The sequence below is a fragment of the Schistocerca serialis genome, chromosome 6 (assembly GCF_023864345.2).
Source record: "Schistocerca serialis cubense isolate TAMUIC-IGC-003099 chromosome 6, iqSchSeri2.2, whole genome shotgun sequence".
Taxonomy (NCBI): Eukaryota; Metazoa; Arthropoda; class Insecta; order Orthoptera; family Acrididae; genus Schistocerca; species Schistocerca serialis.
The window spans coordinates 640,874,949-640,898,191 of NC_064643.1; positions in this window are offsets into that span (position 1 = coordinate 640,874,949).

Consider the following 23,243-nt stretch of genomic DNA (forward strand, 5'->3'; position numbering starts at 1 on the left):
GCACCGCTGTGAACCTTTTATATCGCCTCCCTTTAGATTTCAAGCATCTGTCCTTGCGTGTCGCGTATTGTATGTCGCTTACGATGTATCGCTTATCTTATATCGCCTTAGTATGAACACTGCCTGCACGGTTCATGGTGTCAGTTCTCTCCAGCACTTCTGCAGACATTGGTCGAGTCCATGCCACGTCGTGTTGTGCCACTTCTGCGTGTTCGCGGGGGCGTGGACGATACTAGGTAGGTGCACCAGTTTCTTTGGCTCTTCAGAGCATGATCGAGATATGTCTACTGCCCCCCCCCCCACCCCCTCCTCGGGTGCGTGTTAGGAGAACGTAGACCGCTAGCTCGTGAGTCAGCAAACACCTCCAGTAGGTTCGGCGCGTGCCACACGGGGGAAGACGGCAGGTAAGGCACCGCGTGTCGGTGTCCGTGTGCGAGACGCATAGCCGAGCGCGGCCCAGACGCCGGCTTGGCTGAGCCGATGCAATCTACACACGACTGCCGTTTACGTAACGCGGGGACTTCTGCTGCTTCTGACGCTACCCGCGGCCGTGCGTCTTCCTCCCCCTTACAGCCGTCACGGCCTGTTGGTGGCGCTACTTTGTCTCCGCAGCGACACGCTCAGCAACGGTAAGGCGCCGAGACTAATGCTCGCGCTATCTTCTCACACAAGGCTACAGCTGTATCCCACACAGACTTTCTTTCACGTACGACAAAGTGCCTCTCCGACAGGCAAACCAAGGCCTCATTCCTCGGTACACCACTTCCTCATTGGACAGTAGACGATAGTAATCTTACGTGATACCAGTCTCTACTGAAAGTCGTTAAATATCTATCACCAAGCGATTTTGTCATTAAATGAGAGCTTTCAGAGTCGATTTTCACTTCATTCTGACACAAAATTTTCTAAATTTGACATTCTGTTTAATGTTTCTCTCTTGAAGGGGATCTGATCTACAGAGATTACACGAAAATTTTAAGGAAACACTTTGTGTATATTGAAACCAACAGAAAAAAGTGTCAATACTTGAAATTCTTCAGACACATGTCCTCTGCTGCTCTGCAAGCGCGCATACGGTCAGGTGCGTACTGGAAACTCCAAAAGAATCATTGCAACTTACCGATCCGGCGCAGGGAACACAAGAGCAGTTTTCAAAATAGTAAAGATCAGCGATCAGTCGTCGTTTCTGTTCTAGCTTTATCAGAGCACAGCCAAATTTCGGCCAGTAACTACCCATTATAAGAGCTAAAAATACAACAAGTACATAGCCAGACCACGTTATACAAAATCACAACTCATGACATAACCCGCACATTAAATTACATACCGGTATTTCGGAGTTGTTATACATGTCCTAGTACGTCTACATCTGTTATCCAGGCTCTTGACACAGTTCATTAAAGACTACTGTGTAATGGAGGTAGGCTTTGCAGAGAATATACCGACCGGCTATGTGGCGCCCTCTGTATGAGCTACATAATACATAACCTTGACAGTAAAGCAATTGTGTCTCTAATTAAATTTAAAACTTGCATGTGGATAAAAGAAAAATATTGGCAAGATTTTTGACGTTGCTCTACAGACTTACTGCCATATTTAACAGTTAACATTAGAAGATATAAAAAACTACCAGGTTCACATCTTTTGAGTCAGTTATTTTATTTTACTCCTACGCAGATTTTAAATACAGAGAGCGCCACACTGCCAAAAGGTATGTTTTTTTTTACAAAACCTACCTTCAGTACACGCTAGACTTTAATGAACTGTGACAAGAACCTGCGGCAAGAGCCTGGATAACATGTGTAGATGCATTAGAGCATGTATAACACTCCGAAATACTGATATGTAATTTAATGTGCAAGCGATACAGGTAATGTCATGAATTTTAATTTTCTATACGATCGGCTGACTACGTACTTCTTTTATTTTTATTATTGTTATTGATTAGTTACTAGACCTGCTCCAATAAAGTTAGAATGGAAACGACGATTGACAGCTGCTCTTTACCATTTTGAAAGAGATATTACAATCGTGGAGCGCATTCCACTATCCAAACGGATGGTGATTTGACAAGACCAGTTGTTGTCTAGGTATGACTCATAAATCGGCTGCAGCAGAAGTGTTCCACGAGACCATGAAATAGAACATTCCAATACGTAACGTTTTGCCTAGATATTATTCTTACGTAAAATGTATAGCGAGATTACAAGAATTACAAACAAATATAAAAGTCATTTTTTCTGTTTTCCATCTTTCCCTTAGTTGCTTTAAATTCGTGGAGGTATGTACCATCTATGCAACTAATTGCAGTTGTTTCATTGCCATGGTCGGCCGATGTGGCCGAGCGGTTCTAGGCGCTTCAGTCTGGAACCGTGTGACCGCTACGGTCGCAGGTTCGAATCCTGCCTCGGGCATGGATGTGTGTGATGTCCTTAGGTTGGTTAGGTTTAAGTAGTTCTAAGTTTTAGGGGACTGATGACCTCTGATGTTAAGTCCCATAGTGCTCAGAGCCATTTGAACCATTTTTTTTTCATTGCCATACGCGTTTTGCTTTTATATTTGGGAAGGATCATCATTGGACTGTAATACATGTTTCCCTTTATACATGCAAAAAACGTATTATCTGGTGGATGTACTATGCTACTATATTACATTTTGTCGTGTTTTTCTCTTGTTTTTTAGGTTACAATCAACTTTTGTAGCAAAAATTTCATAATGTGAACTTATCGTTCGGTGTTACTTACGACTTCCAGTGTTGTTAACTCATACGTGTGGTCCTGGACATGTATTCGTTAGTTTCCATGCTCCAGCTGGCCGGTATCTGGCGTTCTTTCACCCACATTTGTCGCATAGCATATATTACTTGTATTTTCCATTTTGCGATCAACATATGTATGTTTTCGGTTTGTAGTATTGCCAACTGTTGTTGTGTGTTCATTTTTCTTTTGTTCGTGTGGTGTTGTGGTTATATATTATTTCATTTGTTGTGTGTGCGCGTGTGGGCGCGCGCGCGCGTGTGTGTGTGTGTGTGAGAGAGAGAGAGAGAGAGAGAGAACACTCACTAACAAAAATAGCCATAAAGAAACGCATGACAAAGTGCCACACACACAACCACAAATTTCACCCAAAGTTAATAAGTCTCACAGATACAGAATAAAGACAGAAAGAAACACAGCTGTCAGTGAAAGGTCTCAAACATATCAGTACAAAAATAGATAACCACTTTATATAAAATCTGATTGTAGAAGCAGAAAACATCCTGACAGAGGAAGAGGAAAAACAAAATAACTTTATAAATATTGGGCTAATAAGAGAACTGGTGAAGAAAGAAAGAAATAAAATAATCACCATGTCAAAGAAAGAGCAAATTAGTAAACTTGAAACAGAAAAAAACACTAAGAAATCAAAATAAAAACTACAAGCGAATAACATCATAGTCACAAGAGCTGATAAAGGGAACGACACAGTACTGATCAGTGAATAACAGTATATAGAAAAACTACAGATTGGACACTCACTTACATGCCCTGTGGACTTTCGCGTGCAGGAGACACAACAAATATGCTCAACACAGCATCCTAAATTACAGAAATTTTATGTCGCAAAGGCAATGAACTTCATATAGAAATTTTACGATCATTTCACTGCCACCATCAAGTAGATTCCATTATATCCGTACATCACAAATGTTATTCTTGTGCACTGTTTTGCAGGATATCTGGGATACTATCCGGAACTACATATAGAGAATATGATCATTCTGGGAAAACTGACGTGCTGTCTAGGAGATAAACTGTTTGTCATACGTTCTTTTACTGTTACACGTTTTTACACAATAAGCTGAGCATTTTGCTGTGACGTTAATGGTTTCGATCAGCCAGTGGTCATCTTGAGACTATCCCCAGATTAAAACAACCAGTACAAACGCAGCGCCACATGGGCATCACCGTGTACCTCGCACCTTTTACTAACCAACATAAATACGACTAATTATTTATTTTTCTCCATTACAATTCTGAAATTTAAACAGCGGCCTTAAGATTCTTATAACCTCATACAACACTAATGACTACAACTTTAAAATCTGCTGAAGCACACATCCCTTCCGTGAACACAGACGACGAGGAGATTACACTCCTCTTCCTTCTGCCGCTTTCAGTGGTGTTGACTACTCTACAGCAACCGCTTGCGGATTGTACCTTAGATATGATTTTATTCTTTTTTTATCATTTCGTAGACAATTACTTAGAAGATTTTATAGATTGTACAATAATTCTTTGTATTTTCTTTTTATATATTAACAGTGTTGCGTTGAACACTATATGGTCGAAACTGGTAACGCCATCGTGAAATTCCCATGTGGTTGTGTCCACAAATATAGCACTGATAGGAAACATAATCATGAAAGTTGGCTGTGCACAAATTAATCTGTGTGATATCCTAACAAAAGGATTACATAACACGGTGGAGACGAAAAGCTGCGTAACGCAAGTAGTGGGAATTTAAAGTACAGTACAGTGATTTAGAATGTGTTGTGTAGTTCACAATGGGAGCCGTTTAGGATAACATAAAAGTCCAATTTTAAAATGAATTTATTAGTTTTACGAACCAGTATCTAATTAGATACCGATAAAATAAACTACTGATCTTTGTCTCCAAAATAATAATACTAATAGGCAAAATAATAATACTAATACGTAAGACCAGTGATGATCTGACATTTGGCGTACAACCTCAGCCTACAGCATTTTACTTTAACACTGATGAACTGTCACACACTCCCGTTTCCATTAGAACCCACCGTTCACGGATTGCGTTGCTGTCATATAATATAAATAACAGTTTACAACTCGACCGTTGATAAATACCCTGAAACTACCAAGAGCGTTGCCGGCCGGAGTGGCCGAGCGGTTCTAGGCGCTTCAGTTTGGAACCGCGCGACCGCTACGGTCGCAGGTTCGAATCCTGCCTCGGGCATGGGTGTGTGTGATGTCCTTAGGTTAGTTAGGTTTAAGTAGTTCTAAGTTCTAGGGGACTGATGACCTCCGATGTTAAGTCCCATAGTGCTCAGAGCCATTTGAACCATTTTTGAACCAAGAGCGCTAGAAAATGCGGACGGGGATTCATAGAGATGCTCTAAATGGAATCACTACGGCATTCATCTGATCGACTTAAAGGAACTGTGGAAGCTAGGATAAGGTAAACGGAGACAGGCTTCACACGGCCTCTTGCCGAACATACAACACAGTTGTTACAGCTCTCTACCACATTTTCTATATTTCACGTTTTATTTTAAAGGAAGCTGAATTACTGTCCACGCTGCCCGCTAGGTGATCCGGCAATGAAGTATTGTGTAATCCTCACCATTTTACATTGCTTTTTTTTTTTAGAGATGGCCTCCATGACGATTGTTACACACAGTCCTAACATACGTCTTTACGCCTTCCATGAAGCGGAAATAAACAGAAAGTCACACCGACTTTTTGTAAGCTAACCTAAATAATTCACTAAAGAAAACATGAAGAAGTGCATGTCCGCACCAAATACTGTTAGATGCCAGTCAGATAATCTTCTTAAGCCAAACAGAAGTCAACACTAGAAAACCCAAGGAGCAACTCACTACAGTCGGAAAGCGATTGGGGTCTGGTGCTGCTCGCGTTCGTGATGTAAACGGTGATGTTAACCATCTCCTTCTTCCGCGATGACAAATCGGCAACTCTAGTCCTGATTCTGTCCAGGAACACTGAATCCTGCGCCCACCTCCCATTCAAAGCACATTCGTCATTCTGAGTGGACTAGGAAACAATGGTCCCTGCTCTCACACCAAGGAAGTCACATTCGGGCAACAGAGCGTAATTTACGCCAACATATCCGTGCGTGTAGTGAGGTGAGGGGAAGTAATTTGCTGACTCCGAGCTTTTGTGTGTAGGTATCTATGCTTACACCCTGTGATCCCCATCCTCAGAAGATGCTGCAGGTGTCACGAACAAAGTACTTTCCGTCAGCTGTTCATTTTTATTCCCGACAAATGAAGACCACAAGGTGTCAAAAGGATGCAACGCCAATTAACTGAAGTCAATTCAAATTTCACATCGATTTCCTAAGTAGTTTTATTTGCCTCGAAAATAGTCCGCTCACACAGATAGTTCGCTTGTAAAGTGTAACTGCTGAGACGCTGTTTCATTCTCCATTCTCAAGCGAGCGAGTGGGGTTTTGTTTCCTGGTCGTGACGTTGTTGTCTTTCCTGTTCGGGTCGTAGAAAAATAAACTGAAGAGTCCAGCTGCTGGACTTTGTGGAATCGAGTATATGGATTAATAAATTTTGCATGAATTAACAGAACAAGCTTAAATCCTAATTCTGTTTATTGATGTTTAATACGACGAACAGAAACGACGAACACATGACTTGGAGAAACTGTATCCGGATTGCCTAATGTTTAGTTATCACAGAATTGGTCGAGTTATACCCCGTTTCTTCACCCGATTCTTTGCCCGTTCAGCTACAGCGCTGATTGCGTCATGCGACATTTAGTTAATACACTGCTGCCCATCCAAAATGCAACACCCTGAAGGAAGCATCCCAATGAAGTGAAATTTGCAGCATGCGTTTGCGGCGACGAGAGATGCACATGATTACCATTTCAGAACAGGCGCACAACACTGGCCCCAGTAGCGCTCCATGTAAGCGCCCCATAAAGGGGGACAGACAGCCGTTCGGACGTGCTACAACAATTATTCTTTCGTGCGGTTGTGATGCGTAAGAGGCTTCAGCATACCCACGTTTCGGAGTTCAACCGAGGAATTACAGTTGCCTATAGGAATTGGGGATTATTCTTCAGAGAAAACCCTAATCGTCTCGGACGGAGCCAAGCAACGGTGTTGCGGATCTGCAACCACTGCATACAGGAGGAAACGACAGACCGATTCGACCGATTGCACCTACTTCGTTGCACCGCTACACATGATGATTGGTGTATTGTGCGCATGGCAGTGATGGATCGCTCTGTCACATCACGAACCTTATCACAACAAATTCGGTCTGTTGCGCAACAAGCATTGTCTGCGCGTTCCATTCGACGTCGTTCGCAGCGGAATGGACTGTCAGACTGGCTTCCACTGCTGCATTTAGCACTGAGTCATCACCAGAGGCTTTGCGCTGGCAGTGGCGCGATGAACGACGGACATGGAGAACAGAATGCAACGACATTGCTTTTACCGATGAATACCGATTCTGCCTGCACCACCAGGATGGTCATGTTAGGGTCTGGAGACACTGTAGTGAGAGACAGTTGAACTATTGACTTATGCATCGCCGTACTGGTCCTGCACTCGTTATTATGGTTTGCGGTATTAGTGGATTCCACTCCCTAACCCCCCTAGTACGCATTGTCGGTACACTAACCAGCCAGTGTTAAATCTCTGATGTGTTGGAGCCTGTTGTCCTCCCATACCTGCGGAGAATGCTGACGGCTACATTCGACAGGATAATGAGGGATCACACATGGCATGTAATGTCACCCAACGGATTGCATTCCTACCTTCCTCTCTCCAAGCCGCCTTGTTCTCCCGATCTCTCGCCTATCACAAACGTCTGGTTGAAAATTGGCCGTGCGGTTCTGGGCGCTACAGTCTGGAACCGAGCGACCGCTACGGTCGCAGGTTCGAATCCTGCCTCGGACATGGATGTGTGTGATGTCCTTAGGTTAGTTAGGTTTAATTAGTTCTAAGTTCTAGGCGACTGATGACCTCAGAAGTTAAGTCGCATAGTGCTCAGAGCCATTTGAACCATTGTGGTTGATAATTGCGGAAAGACTGGCCCGGGATACACCACCCACTACTACACCAGATTATCCTTGGCAATGGTCGAAGTATCATGGACTCCTGCATCCCAGCAACACATCCAGAGCCTCTTCGACTCAATGCCGGTATGTCTAGGAGCGGTTATAGTTAGCAATGGAGACAATATTCAGTAATACTGATTTCATCATCTTCCTCACTTCACATAGGGCTGTATTTTCAGTCATGTGAACTTTGCATAGCGTGTTATCTCCCAAACCAATTTGGCTGTGATATCTGCGGTCCCTGTTGGTGTTTCATTCTGCATGGACAGCAGTGTACATACGTGCTGCTTTAGAGGGTCAGGTGGTACTGAAAAAATGCGCTTTTTTCAGTTCAAGCCTGAATTTGTCCCTTTTCCGCCATTGAACATTTTTCAGTTAGTAGATGCATACCTAAGAGCGACATTGTAGGATATGCAATATACCCGTCTACGACGACTATAATGTTTTCGTCAGAAAAAATATATCCGCACGCATAAATGGTAAGTATGGATATACGTAAGATAAAGACCCCAAATGTGTGTAATGGACGATGTTTTCCTTTGAAATTTCAGCTGCTTCACACGGAATTTTTTTCATCCAGTTGGTTCACGTAATTCGTGCATTTGTCAAAAGCTACTGTATATCATGCACAAAGCAATCAGTAGGGAAGGTTGCTATTACATCCCTGGAAACACTGACAACAATCTTTCCGGCAGACGAGAACGATGCTCGCCTATCGCTGCTTAGCTGAAGTTCCGTTTCACTCTCAATGCACAGTAAGACATTGGCGCATAAAATCGGTTGGACACTTTTTAAAACAGCTCACCTGCTGAGAAACTCATTTTCTCATTTGCTGTCTGCCAACATTCAAAAAATGTGCCACGTACCTCGCTCAAACGTATATCACAGCTGCTTCTTCGCGGAAAATGTATGGTAAGTTTCCTTCTGGTGTCAGTTATTTCATAAATCTCTACTCGAGCATCAACTGATACGACACTGGACATTTATCGACATATTCATCTGTTTTGACAAGTCCTCCACGTGGGTCATGTCGACAAGAAGTACGACCACACGTGAATACAGTTGCCCAGCACATAGTTTTAAAAATGATTTTTTTTAACATAGCACGAGTAGGCAGGGTGTCACCTGGGCAGAACGTGTTCTTAAGCTAAAGACATAAGGTAAAGAAACGAGGTGGTAGGATACGCAATTAGCAAATTGTTAGTTTAAAATTAGGCAAATTTTTTCAAAACATTTATGAGAAATAGATTTTATAATAGAGTTGAAAATACAGTGGAACGACGATTGTGCTATGGATGATGGTGTTTTTGGATGTGAGAACAATAATGATCGTGATAGAAATGAAAATTCAGTTAATAGTGCCATGAAAAAGCAGCAAGAGGCAGCTCATGGTGGTTTAGGGGAGGAGCTGGTCAGGGGACTAAGAAGAAAAAGAAACCAATGGATAGATGAGGTAGGAATATTGTGCGAATGTTGAGCTATGCCTGGAAGCAAGGGCATTTGTCTGAACAAATTTCAGTATTGTAGAGTTGATCTTTGTTCAACTTGTGGCGAGCCTGGATGGATGAGGCGTGGTTGTCTTTAAAGGCGGAATATTGGTATAATGGTACAGCCATGCACCTAGCCTTGTCATTAGAGGATAGGCTGAAACTGGATTCTACGACTGGTTTTATCGGCTGATATAAGAATCTGGAAGGTTTTCCAGCAGGAGAAGGTGTGTGAACTGGATAATTTGGTATAGGATGCGAGGTGCGGTACGGCAGATGATACGGTAGCCGAGGTGGACCAGATGCCTCTCTTTCAAGAGCTTTGTAGAATCTGGTGGGAATAAAGATCCAGGCACCAACGGCGTAAAGTAAGATGGCGGGAATGGGACGCGTGTGGGCAAATATAACGGTAGAAGGTGTAGACCCCAGGTGCAGCTTGTTAGCAATTTCAACCTTTTTCGGCCTTTTTGCTGACTATTGACACTGATTGCGTTGCGGTTCGATTTCTTAGCGAAGATTTGAAAATGTTGCAGTTGAATTCTTATAAGTCTTGGACGAATTTCCATTTTCGACAAACTTTGAAGAAAACAGCGTTCTATGATAGCATGCTACTTCAGTTTATCTATTTGAATAATACACATACTACATAATAAATTAAAAACCATTTAGCGATTACTCTTCCGTAGGTCAAATTTTGATCTGATTTATCTTTCGGTGGAATTGGTGCAGTGAATTAGAGACACTGTTCCAGTGATGGAGCGCTCGTATAGCTATGGCTGGCGAAATAATTCAGCGATTCATGTGACTTCAACAACCTTAGAACTTGTCCGTAACTGTCATATAGCGCTCATATAGCTATGGCTGGCGAAATAATTCAGCGATTCATGTGACTTCAACAACCTTAAAACTTGTCCGTAACTGTCGTCGTAGCAGTCGAGAGAAGGACGAGCGAGGAACATATCGGCGCATTTGATCGCAACCTAAACGCATGAGACTTTCAGCCTTAGAGGTCGTGCAGGCAATGGGATCTCTCGGGCCACCGTGTCAATTGTGTACCTTCAGCATCTCGACTGGGGGAGTCAACTAGCGTGGGCCACAATGTGTATCGTAGCCGATAACATCGAAAAGTGCGGGAAATGACTCGCCCAAGCGTTATTAGAAGAGGAACGCCATTGGACACTCAAATTATGCAAGAATATTACATGAAGTAATCGGCCATGGTACACGTTGGTAAAGTTACGATTACGTCAGTAACCAGATGATGTGATCCAAGCTGCGTTCCAAGAAAGCGCTGGTCAGGGAGAAGGTGTTATGGTATGACGGGTGCTTATATGGTACGAAATGGGATCGTGATGCATCTTCCATCATCGTTCACTGACGAACGAAACAGAAAACTTTATTGTGATCGTATCCACCATTTCTTCGCCTTCAGCAACCTGCATACAATCTACACCTCCAATAAACAAGTTCATCTCCCCATCGGTTGCGAATTGTGTCAAAAGGCGTGAGAGCTATTCCACGGACTTAAAAGTGCTTGTGTGGCCTTCCAGCTCACCTGTTCCCAACCCTGTTGAGATCCAGGGTGGCAGTGGGCGAGGTACGCCTTCCATGAATCCAGCTCTCCATCCGTGAGTTGTGGATGGAGGTTGAGCAGTCATGGATACGGGTGAGTATCAAATTTTCTGGCGACTCGCGGAGAGCATGCCACGAGTTGCCCTGCTATTATCTCGACGTAAATGGTGCTATACGCTACTTGATCTCTAATTAAATTGCCATGAACCTTTATATATTCGCCGTACCATTATAATAAATAAGCAAAGGTGAAATATTGGACAGATTCCTTTTACTACGACACGATCTATAGTACGCAAGGTCATGTGCTTGTTTAGCCTCTTAAGACTATTTCGTGTGCTTTAAAGATGATCGTTGCAGGAAAACTACACAGGGTGATTTTCCTGAGAACCAATAAACTTCAAGAAAGTAATCCTGTAATGATAAGCAGGAAAAAAGGTCGTATGGAAAAGCTTTCCGAGGGGGTGAACCAACTTGAAGGCAGAGATATAAAAATCTCTGACCACGGCATCAGCTCCATGCAGGTGACCAGCCAGTATCAGTGGCCCCATAGGACCGTATGGAGCATTCGCCAAGGCAAGTGCCCCTACAAGACAAGTACGCACCTTAATACCTAAGGACTTGCCTCCGCGGCGACTGTTTTGTTGTTGATTCGTCACACATGCCATTACAGCGCTGGGACTTCTGTCGTCCATCGTATTCACAGATAAGGCTACTTTAAGGAGGCACAGAGTCGTCACCCTTCACAATACTCTCTTCTGGGCTACAGAAAATCCCCATTGCATGATCGCAGCGAAACATCAGTACCAGTTCAGCCTCAGTGTGTGGACGGGGAGTATTGGCGACTGTTTCGTGGGGCCAGTAATCCTTCCACAGCAGGAGGAGTCATCCTCAAAGGCGACGCATCTCTACACTTACTGCGGGTGACCGTCCGCACTGAAAGACGAGGCTTTTGTTGTACGAAGAGTAACCTTACTACGTGATGGTGCTCCAGCTCACTGCCCCCTTGATTCTGGAGATAAACACTAACACACACAGAACATTCCCAATTCCTTGGTGTGTTCTCATCTGTGCTTTCAATCATTGAAACCTACACTGTCAAAGCTCTTCATCTTCATATGTGTGTTCCTCCCTTGCAACACTTTCTGGCCTCATTCAGGCGGTAGAGACCTAGGTGGGAGCGGTAAGGTTCTGCTGCCCAAATGAAACCATCTAGTACACAACATGAATTTATCAAGCAAACTCGACATCTTGATAAATTAAAGAGGTCAGTCATTAATGAATTTTACATGTCCTACTACTCGCAGCTAATCAAAGCTTAACAAACTTTAACTGCACTTATTACTCTAAGGTAATCAAGCAAAGATTATTCATACTTCACAGATCACCAGTAGTGGCTGCTGTAAACTTAACACCAAGACCGGCATTCCGTTAAATTCAAACAGGCTGAAATAATTTTTCAAATAAATGAAACAATCACTAAGCGAAATTAAACGAAATTTAGGAAATTTAAAAAGGAGTGAGAAATACACATTTGGCAGGTGCTCCAGAATTTACATCAGGCTTGTAGTCAAAGAAATTCATAACACAGTAAACAATAGGAAATATTTACTAATTGAATGTACAACAAAATGAAAGTCTCTTTATGAACAAAATGGAAATGCTCAATACAAGTAAGTTTTGAGCTTATACTCAATATGTTTTTCAAGTAACGTAACCAAGGCACTTATTCAGATGATCTGAAATCACTTAAAATTTGCAGTTATCGGTACATGAAACACTTCCAAATTACAATTCAGTGCCCAAAATCATGACATGCTATTCAGTTCTAAATGTCGAGTTAACGACTCAATTTATTATTTAACACAGACACGTGCTTAACCGGAGGAAGGCTCCACTAAATTATATCAAATGCTCACGTCAAAAGGCGCAAACTCTCAACATTTATTAATGTTTGGCCCAGAACACAACGCAACGCTTGCCTCGTACAGGGATTGAAATGGTGGACCCACAAATATACCTTTTGTCACACAGGTTAGCACGCCGTGGAACTAATTTTTACGCTCTCTCGGATTCGCACAGATTAGGAATCAGACATTAACCCGAAAGCAGTGGTCTACCTTAGTGTATTTAAAAAAACTTGGCCGCAACTGAAACATACAACGCAACAGTTACCGAACCATCAAAAATACAACGGCACACATTGTAAAGACGAAAGGAACAATTTGACACCAAATGGTCACCCTCATAAGGTTTTGCTTCAAGTACAACAACTTAGCAACTCTTTGACCTGCTACCATATTTGATCATGTTCCGTACTAAAAACCTTGGCGTACAAATATGATACAGGTAGCCAGATTCAGTGGTGCGACCCACGCGCCGTTACACAGTACAATATAAAAACCATAGCCGACACACAGTCTACCTACAGCAGAAACAGACAGAAGGTTAAATTTCGTTAGTACGGAATACGAATTCGAATGCACATGCTGAAAAGGATTACGTGTGAACCGCCACTGACAGAAACAAGCCCACACAGTTTCGAAGTAACATCGGCACGAGACAATAAGACCATTTTAAGCATTTACCACTCTCTCCACTTAACATAAAATTAATGTATCACAATAAATACAAAATACAAATGCAAATGCACACGGTAAAAAGCAGTATGTGTGAGCTGCCACAGACATATATCAGCCCACACGGTAAAAACAATTTTGAGCGTTAACTACTCTCCCCAGTTATCAGAAAATTTACATCGTCATTTCTATCTGTTTTCCGTCTTTCCCTAGTTGCTCTAAATTCGTGGAGATATGTACCGTCTATGCAGCTAAATGAAGGAAGTTTGTTTGTTGCCATACGCGTCTCGCTCCGTTTATTTTGGAAGCATCATCAGTGGCCTGAAATAAATGTTTCCTTTTATACATACAATAAAGGAATTATGTGATACATATACGACAAATGTAATATATCAGCATATTATATCTATCACATAATACGTTTATTGTACTTATAAAAATAAACAAGTATCTCAGGTCACTGATGATGCTTCTCAAATAAATGAATCGAAACGCGTATGGAAACAAACAAACTGCCTTAATGTAGGTGCATAGACGGCGTAAACCTCCAGGAAGAAAATTTATATGTCACAATAATAACAAAATACAAATCCGATAGTTCATCGGATAGGATTACAAAACATGCGACTTGCTGACACATTAATTCGGATCACACTGCACAAATGCTTAGTAGGCTCGTGGTAATTTACCATTTACGGACAACGGCTTAATCACTCGGCGTAATTCACAGACAAACGAACACAACTCAAAACTAGTGCCTCGGCGACAGAAATATCAAAATCTGTTTAATGACCAGATGCTAGGATGCTCAGCGTAAGATCCAGTCTGTAACATAATCGACAAATTAATGCTAACTGTCGTCCACGTAATTTCAAACAGCTGTCCAGCAAAACTGCCACTACAACAGCCTATCCCAGCCGTTCCTTACGGCCTTGCTCGTTTGATATCAGCAGCTCGGCACTCTGCCCAGCACACTATAACGGGCCTCCACACTGTCTCCAGACGTTAACACAACTCGCTGTGTTCACGCTACGCGAGCCTCTACATCCGCGTTTTCGGCAGCTCACCACCTTATCAATTCAGCAAATCTCCAGTCAAAATCAGGAAACGGCGCTCGAATGACCGATTGCCAGTGACTTGCCAGAAAATTTGCGTGTGCGGCACATCCATAGTTATGACCCTTTTTGCTCCTTATCCTCTCAGTACGCATTTCCTGCAGTTGGTCACCTTCTACCAAATGCGCACTGCATACTGAATGTGCAACGATTCTTGTTTTAAGCAAACGAATCTGTATGGTTCTAGAGACCTTCTCAAGTCTCAAACGTCTATGTTGTGTACATGGAGACTGAAACGACGAATGAATATTTTTCCCAAGGCCAGTGTTCGAACTCGTTTCTCCAGCTCACTAGGCAGGTTAACTAAACTCTATGCCTCGATCGAGGTTGTGCAGTGGTTAGCACACTGGACTCACATTCGGCAGGACGACGGTTCAAATCGGCATCTGGCCATCCTCATTTAGGTTTTCCGTGATTTCCCTAAACCGCTTCTACATCTACATTCTACATTTATACTCCGCAAGCCACCCAACGGTGTGTGGCGGAGAGCACTTTACGTGCCACTGTCATTACCTCCCTTTCCTGTTCCACTCGCGTATGGTTCGCGGGAAGAACGACTGCCGGAAAGCCTCCGTGCGCGCTCGAATCTCTCTCATTTTACATTCTTGATCTCCTCGGGAGGTATAAGTAGGAGGAAGCAATATATTCGATACCTCATCCAGAAACGCACCCTCTCGAAACCTGGACAGCAAACTACACCGCGATGCAGAGCGCCTCTCTTGCAGAGTCTGCCACTTGAGTTTGCCAAACATCTGCGTACCGCTATCACGCTTACCAAATAACCCCGTGACGAAACGCGCCGCTCTTCTTTGGATCTTCTCTATCTCCTCTGTCAACCCGACCTGGTACGGATCCCACACTGATGAGCAATACTCAAGTACATGCCGAACGAGTGTTTTGTAAGCCACCTCCTTTGTTAGAATGAGATTTTCACTCTGCAGCGGAGTGTGCGCTGATATGAAACTTCCTGGCAGATTAAAACTGTGTGCCGGACCGAGACTCGAACTCAGGACCTTTGCCTTTCTCTGGCAAATGCTCTACCATCTGAGCTACCAAAGCTCGACTGGCAGGAGAGCTTCTGTGAAGTTTGGAAGGTAGGAGACGAGGTACTGACAGAAGAGCTGTGAGGACGGGGCGTGAGTCGTGCTTGGGTAGCTCATTTGGTAGAGCACTTTCCCGCGAAAGGCAAAGGTCTCGAGTTCGAGTCTCGGTCCGGCACATAGTTTTAATCTGCCAGGAAGTTTCACCTCCTTTGTCAATGGACTACATTTTATAAGGACTCTCCCAATGAATCTCAACCTGGCACTCGCCTTACCAACAATTAATTTTATAAGATCATTCCACTTCAAATCGTTCCGTACGCATACTCCCAGATATTTTACAGAAGTAACTGCTACCAGTGTTTGTTCCGCTATCATATAATAAAGGATCCTTCTTTCTATGTATTCGCAATACATTACATTTGTCTATGTTAAGGGTCAATTGCCACTCCCTGCACCAAGTGCCTATCCGCTGCAAATCTTCCTGAATTTCGCTGTAATTTTCTAATGCTGCAACTTCTCTGTATACTACAGCATCATCTGCGAAAAGCCGCATGGAACTTCCGACACTATATACTAGGTCGAAGCGAATGCCGGCATGGTTATTTAGAAAGGGCACGGCCGACTTCCCTCCCCATCCTCCCCTAGTCCGGTGGGACCGATGAGGTCGATGTTTGGTCCCCTCCCCCCAAATCAACTAATCAATCAAATTCTGTACCATCCTGGCACTGTGGCTTTGAACAACTGCAACACTGAAGAGCTTCTGCAATGCTGTTCGAGCTGAGGAGTGAACGAGAATGTAAATTGAGTAGAGGGACGTTCTAGTGTAGTCTGTGCAGTTGTGCAAAGCCACTGTACCAAGGCGGCGTAGTGGTTAGTGCATCCACCTAGTGGGCAGGAGATTCAGGTTCTAATCCTGACTTTGGTACAAATTTTAAGACATCGCTTCACTTTGTGTACATATAGGGTGATTATAATTAAACTTTCAGACCGCTGTAGAAATAACAACACTGGTCATAATGACGTTAAGGTGCAACGGAATATTATCGGAGAAGGGGGAAGATGTAAGGCAGAAGAAAAATAAATAGTTACAAAATGTAGCAATAGATGGCGCTGCTAGCATTATAATTTAATAGTGGTCGACTACAAGTGACAAATTAATCATACAACAATGTCTAAGGTGTACGTTTGACGTTAAACAAACTATACTGCTCAGCGTGCATGAGTGTGCAGGTGTCATACGGCTAGTTACGTAAGTCCATCCACCACGGCAAAGTCTTACCTCATCGGATTCGAAAAATCTGTTTTAACTGTCCTAAGGCCAAAAACCGCATAAAAAGCATTACTCGCATTGGTTTTTAATTGTCCTGATGCCCAAACCTCATAAAAAGCATCAATCAAAAACAAATTGGATTATTAATGTGTGGGTGAGTGGCGTAAAACATGTTCAATATGCTGTCCACCGTTTCTGCACCAAGTTGAAACTGAGAATCAGCACGTTCCACAACTGATCGAAGTGTTTCTTGGGTCACGTTCAGAATATGTTGCGCAATGGGTGCATTCAATGCAGCTAAGTTTGCAATCGAAACACTGAACACAACATCTTTCAGATAACCCCACAGCCAGAAGTGACAAGGATTAAGATCAGATGCTAGGGACAGCCAGGCTGCGGGGAAATAGCAGCTGATAATTCTAGCATTTCCGAAATGGCGCTTCAGCAGCTGCTTAATTGGATTTTCAATGTTCGGAGGTGCACCATCTTGCATAGAAAAGATCTCATCGACACATCCACGCTGTTGGAGAGCTGGAATGACGTGGTCGCTCAAAAGAGACTCATAGCGCTTACCAGTGACGGTACAGGTAACAGGACCGGAAACATTTGTCTCTTCGAAAAAATGTGGCCCTATGACAAATGATGACGTGAACCCGCACCACACAGGGGCTTTACAGGACGAAGGGGTACTGGCTGATTTGCTTGTAGACTTTCCATTGCCCATAGTCGACAATTCTGTGTATTGACATATCATGTCAGATGGAAGTGGGCTTCGTCTCTCCACAAAATCTCCCACGGCCAATCATTGCCCACTTCCATGCGAGCAAGAAATTCTAAAGCAAAGGTCTCTCTTGCTGGCAGGTCAACAGGAAGGAACTTGTGCACATGGGTAATTTTGAATGAATAGCAAAAGAGGATGTTTCGTGGGATTTTACGCACCGTGCTGGATGGTATGTCCACTGTTTGGGAAACTCTCGTGCATTACACGTTTGCACACCACCACTCGTCTCCTCCTGCATTGCTGTGGCCACTGCTTCCTCCCTCTACCAGGTTGCACGCCAAAGGAACCCGTCTTTACGACTTTCTGAATCATTTTCTTCAGACCCACGGCAGTCATCGCACCAGTTCCTTTTTTCAAACCCTTCAGTGTCCGGAACTTCTGCAGAGCGGCGTGTGCACATTCATCATTCTTGTAATACAGCTTTTCCAGCAGATCGCAATCTTGAATTGAGACAGTCATGCCGAATGTCGTGTTTATACCAACTTTAATGGGTTGTGCGTATGACAGGTGTTTCCATTTACATATTCTGACACATACAGCGCCATCTATTGACCAATTTTCACACTGAAACTTCCTGGCAGATTAAAACTGTGTGCCCGACCGAGACTCGAACTCGGGACCTTTGCCTTTCGCGGGCAAGTGCTCTACAGTTTTAATCTGCCAGGAAGTTTCATATCAGCGCACACTCCGCTGCAGAGTGAAAATCTCATTCTGGAAACATCCCCCAGGCTGTGGCTAAGCCATGTCTCCGCAATATCCTTTCTTTCAGGAGTGCTAGTTCTGCAAGGTTCGCAGGAGAGCTTCTGTAAAGTTTGGAAGGTAGGAGACGAGGTACTGGCAGAAGTAAAGCTGTGAGTACCGGGCGTGAGTCGTGCTTCGGTAGCTCAGTTGGTAGAGCACTTGCCCGCGAAAGGCAAAGGTCCCGAGTTCGAGTCTCGGTCGGGCACACAGTTTTAATCTGCCAGGAAGTTTCATATCAGCGCACACTCCGCTGCAGAGTGAAAATCTCATTCTTGAATTTTCACACTATTTTTCTTTCTTCTGCCATACGTTTTCCCCCTGCTCCCATAATATTGCGTTGCAATTTGACGTCATTCTGACCAGTGGTGTTATTCTTACAGCGTGTTGAAAGTTTAGCTTTAATTATAACCACCCTGTACATCATAGATATTTTAGACTTTTAAAGGTCTCTGAAGCACAGAGTTATATTTGAAGAACGTGTGCTTGGGTTTCAGGCAGGATCCCCCATTTCGTTCGATGCAGAGGTGCTATCCCTAAACAGTCAAAGACCCTCTGCAGTGCAGTTGGAGTTCATGGTGGATACCAACCGGGCTGAGGCGTGAATAAGATTTGGACTGACGAAGCAGGTGTGCTAGGGCAGTGCTTGTAGTTGTACAAAGCTACTGTGCCAGGGTGGCGTAGCGGTGAGCGTATTTGCCTAGCGAGCAGGAGACCTGGGTTCGAATCCTGAACGTGGTACAAATCATCATTCATTGTTTCAATTCCTGCTTTGATGATTAACCGCTCCGGTTTGTTATTCATCAATACAGTAAACAGCTACGGAGCAGAAGCGTTAGCGAAACATGGACAAAGTAGTAATTTTGGTTTTTCTAGCACAGTTGTACTGACCCTCACGCCAGCATGGGACGGCTGTTAATGACGTGATAAAGTCCACCGATCCACCACGGCTGTCGGTCCGCCTTTGTATTCGGAAAGGCGAGCAGGCGGCGCGGGAGCCGTCGGCACCCCGTCTTCCCGCGAGCTGTGAGCCCCTAGCAGCTGGCCGCCGGCTAGTTGGACGCGGCCATATAAAGACGCGTAAACGGGCGGCATCACCGGAGCGGCCGGCAGTAATTCCGAGCGAACAGCGCCGCTCGGCGCACATCCGCATTTCGTATGCGGTCACGACTCGCGTTTGGCCTCGTCTAAGGCGGCAATAATTTACTCGAGAGGACTCGGGCGCACATGTAATCAATAAAACCACCGGTCGTAACTTACCTCTGTACTCGCAGCGTTTCTGACAAATTGCAGGGAGCTGTGAGCTCGAAACGGCGAAAGTTGTTTCTACACCAAAGAGAACTACTGAGTGACAACAGTGCGCTATGTTTACACGTTTTCTCATCTTTAACTTACACAGCATCAACACGCAAAATGGGATAACTGTGTAATACTGCCTCACCGAACTGTGTGTTGGAAAGTTCATTCAAACATCCTGCTAGCAGTTCACATAAGGTCTCCATTCTGTCTGCACCTAAGGGCCCTCCACTCAAGAACTACAAAAATTTTGTACAAAAGTAATTGGTTACTTTTCAGACGTTTACCGCATATTTACTGTGACTGATCGGACTCGGTAGCACGTTACACGTCCGTGGCGGTGCACAGGCCAGCCGGAGTACAGTTTTTAGGCGGTACCCCTGCCCTTTCAGGCATGTTATGGGATGGTTCTCAATCTCTGCCACAGAAAATGCGATTTAAAAATATTTAAAATACGACAACACACGCAATTCACTGAGAGATGGCACACACGGCCTCCCTCTCTTTGAGGGGGAACGACATGGTGACGGACGCAAATACTGTTCAAATTCAGGATTTTTTACTCCGTACTGGAATGTAGTACACAAATGAGGTACGCTGCAACGAATTAAGTATACACTGAAGTTTTTATTCGTATTTTTTTGTTAAAAAATATTAATATTTTCACTGTGTAATCGGGATTTTTGTGAGGCAGCTCTGAAAGGAGGTAGATCGACGGTTGTCGCTGTAACTCCGGTTGTGGTTATCTGAGACATGAACGTAACATGTCACACTGAACCTTACAGATGTCATTTTACTTCATTATTTTCATCATCGCAGCGACAAGAGCAACTGTTACGAAACTGTCTCGAATGAAAAGCAGCCCACAGTTGCACTAAACTATGTTTATTTTAAACCTTGACCATGGTTTATGCTATAATAATACAGCCTTCTTCAGAAGTCACACTAATAAATGAAAAATCTCTTATCCCAGTGGCTGCGTCAAGACCAATAAAATAACTTCAACAGACATAAGCGTGTTTCGAACATGAGTAAAATTACGTACGGCAACGTATGACCTCCTCCACTACCTCTGTTATACTCGGGGGTAGTGGCGGAGGACATACGTTGCCGTACGTAATTTTACTCATGTTCGAAACACGCTTATGTCTGTTGAAGTTATTTTATTGGTCTTGACGCAGCCACTGGGATAAGAGATTTTTCATTTATTAATGTGACTTCGGAAGAAGGCTATATTATTATAGCAGAAACCTTGGTCAAAGTTTAAAATAAACGGAATTTAATGCAACTGTGGGCTTTCATTCGAGACAAGATCATCTTACTTCAGCATAGGGATTAAAAAAAATAGTGAAACTATAAATATTTGAAAAATTGCGTTTATCTGACCTCTCTGTCTTGACAGAAAAATGATACATGTCAACATTTAAAAAATCGGCTAATATGAACTTAACAGAATTCAATTTGCTTCAAGGAAACCAAAAATCATCAAAATCGGATGAGAATTGTAGCGTGGGCGGCGACAACCATGTCGAAAACAATGTTTTGAGAACAACGCGTTTAAAGTTTCACAAGTATTTATCATACAAAAAAGGAACAAAGCTAGAAACTTACGGGATATCATCGATCTCCCCGGCTAGTGCATGGCCGCTTTCTGGTACTTCGACGAGATAAGCCCTCATTTAAGTCCTCAAAGCCCATTTCGTCGCTGAGGGCGTCGCCGTTGGCCTCTCTATCTTCACTGAATCGGCGCATTTCATCGCCTATTTTGATTTGAAGGGCATTTTCCACGTGCATTAATCCACACTGACAGACATACGGCCAAATCTGCAGCACTGTTGCCAATTTCACTTCGGCCGGATGTTATTTTTGGAGCGTATCTCCAAATGAGACTATCGAAACTTTCGGCCACATTTTGAGTAAAACCTCCAATACAACGCACCAGCAAATCAGGTAACTCAGATCGGTATAAATAGGGGTGATGGCGTCGATAATTACTTGTGGCAACCAGTTCTCTAATGCCAAGGTGTGCCGTGCACGCTCGGCTTCAAACTCTTTGGACTTCGCATATAATATTTTGCAGAATAATTCTTCAATGTATATACATTCGAATCCTGCAATAAAAAAATTTCGAGTTTTTTCGACTGTCACCCTGTCGTTCCACCTTAAGACTGTGGCAACAGGAAGAAAATTCGGCCACAAAGTCAAATAAACGTAAACTTTCCAAAATTTGAGTACAGTGGAGCCCGTACTTAAATCGTCGTAAATGCTAACGGAAAAAAGAAGATCAAAGGATTTTCCAACTTTAAAGTGGTATATATCGAAAAAAGTCATATCTATAAATTATGGTTTTTTTGCATATTTTTTCTTGGTGATATGAAGAAGGTAGTAAAAAATGACTCTGAGCACTATGGGACTTAGCCGGCCGCGGTGGTCTAGCGGTTCTAGGCGCTCAGTCCGGAACCACGCGACTGCTACGGTCGTAGGTTCGAATCCTGCCTCGGGCATGGACGTGTGTGATGTCCTTAGGTTAGTTAGGTTTAAGTAGTTCTAAGTTCTAGGGGACTGATGACCTCAGAAGTTAAGTCCCATAGTGCTCAGAGCACTATGGGACTAGTTACGTGCCGGCCCCTGTGCCCGAGCGGTTGTAGGCGCTTCAGTCTGGAGGGTTTTCCCCTCATCTAGTTTTTTCCCTTTTATAACTGATTTTAACCTTCTCAGTCTGGCACCCATTCTCTTGTGCACATGTCCTATACATTCAAGTTTGCTTATATTTACGCCGTTTCCATATGGTTTGCTTTCCAAAACTTCTTTGAATCCTTTAGAGTCACCATCTCCCAGATACTTGACATAACGAACATTATACCACTCTGAAGAGCGATGAAAAATTTTTTTCACTCCAGCAACCTCCATGCCACCACTACTAACATAATCATTAGCAACACAGTCATCACTATGTTCATTTTTCAGCCTGTCTATGCATCTAAAGTATTTAGACATTATTGAAACATCAATAACCTTGCCTGTGTCAACACTAGTTGCTGTTACAACACCACTGTTGGATGTGTGACCCCTTTTTTGCCACGTGCCATCAAAAGCTACTGTGAGGTCACGACTGCCATCATTTTCTTTCACTGCTTCTTCCACAGCTACCTGCATTGACTTCATTGCTACATCTTCAACTGCAGATCCTAGTACGTAGTTGTAAGCCTCAAACTTTGAAGGTACACTTGGAAGATTTAGAACACCACATAGCATATCACCAGACCAATATGGGATTCTACTTTCAGAGAAACGTTTCCGTGACGTTTTTTGCAGCACACACTGTTTTCAAGAGCTTCGCACAATATACTCGTATCAATGAGTTCAAGAACTGCTTTCCCTTTATCAAGTAAATTATATTTCTCTTCCAAATCTCTTAGTTTTTTATGAAAAGCACTGTTTTAATTTGAAGTAAGTTCGTTCCGCAAATCAGTAGTAAGTGGACACACATTTTCCGACAGTGGTGATGAAGAACTGCTTTG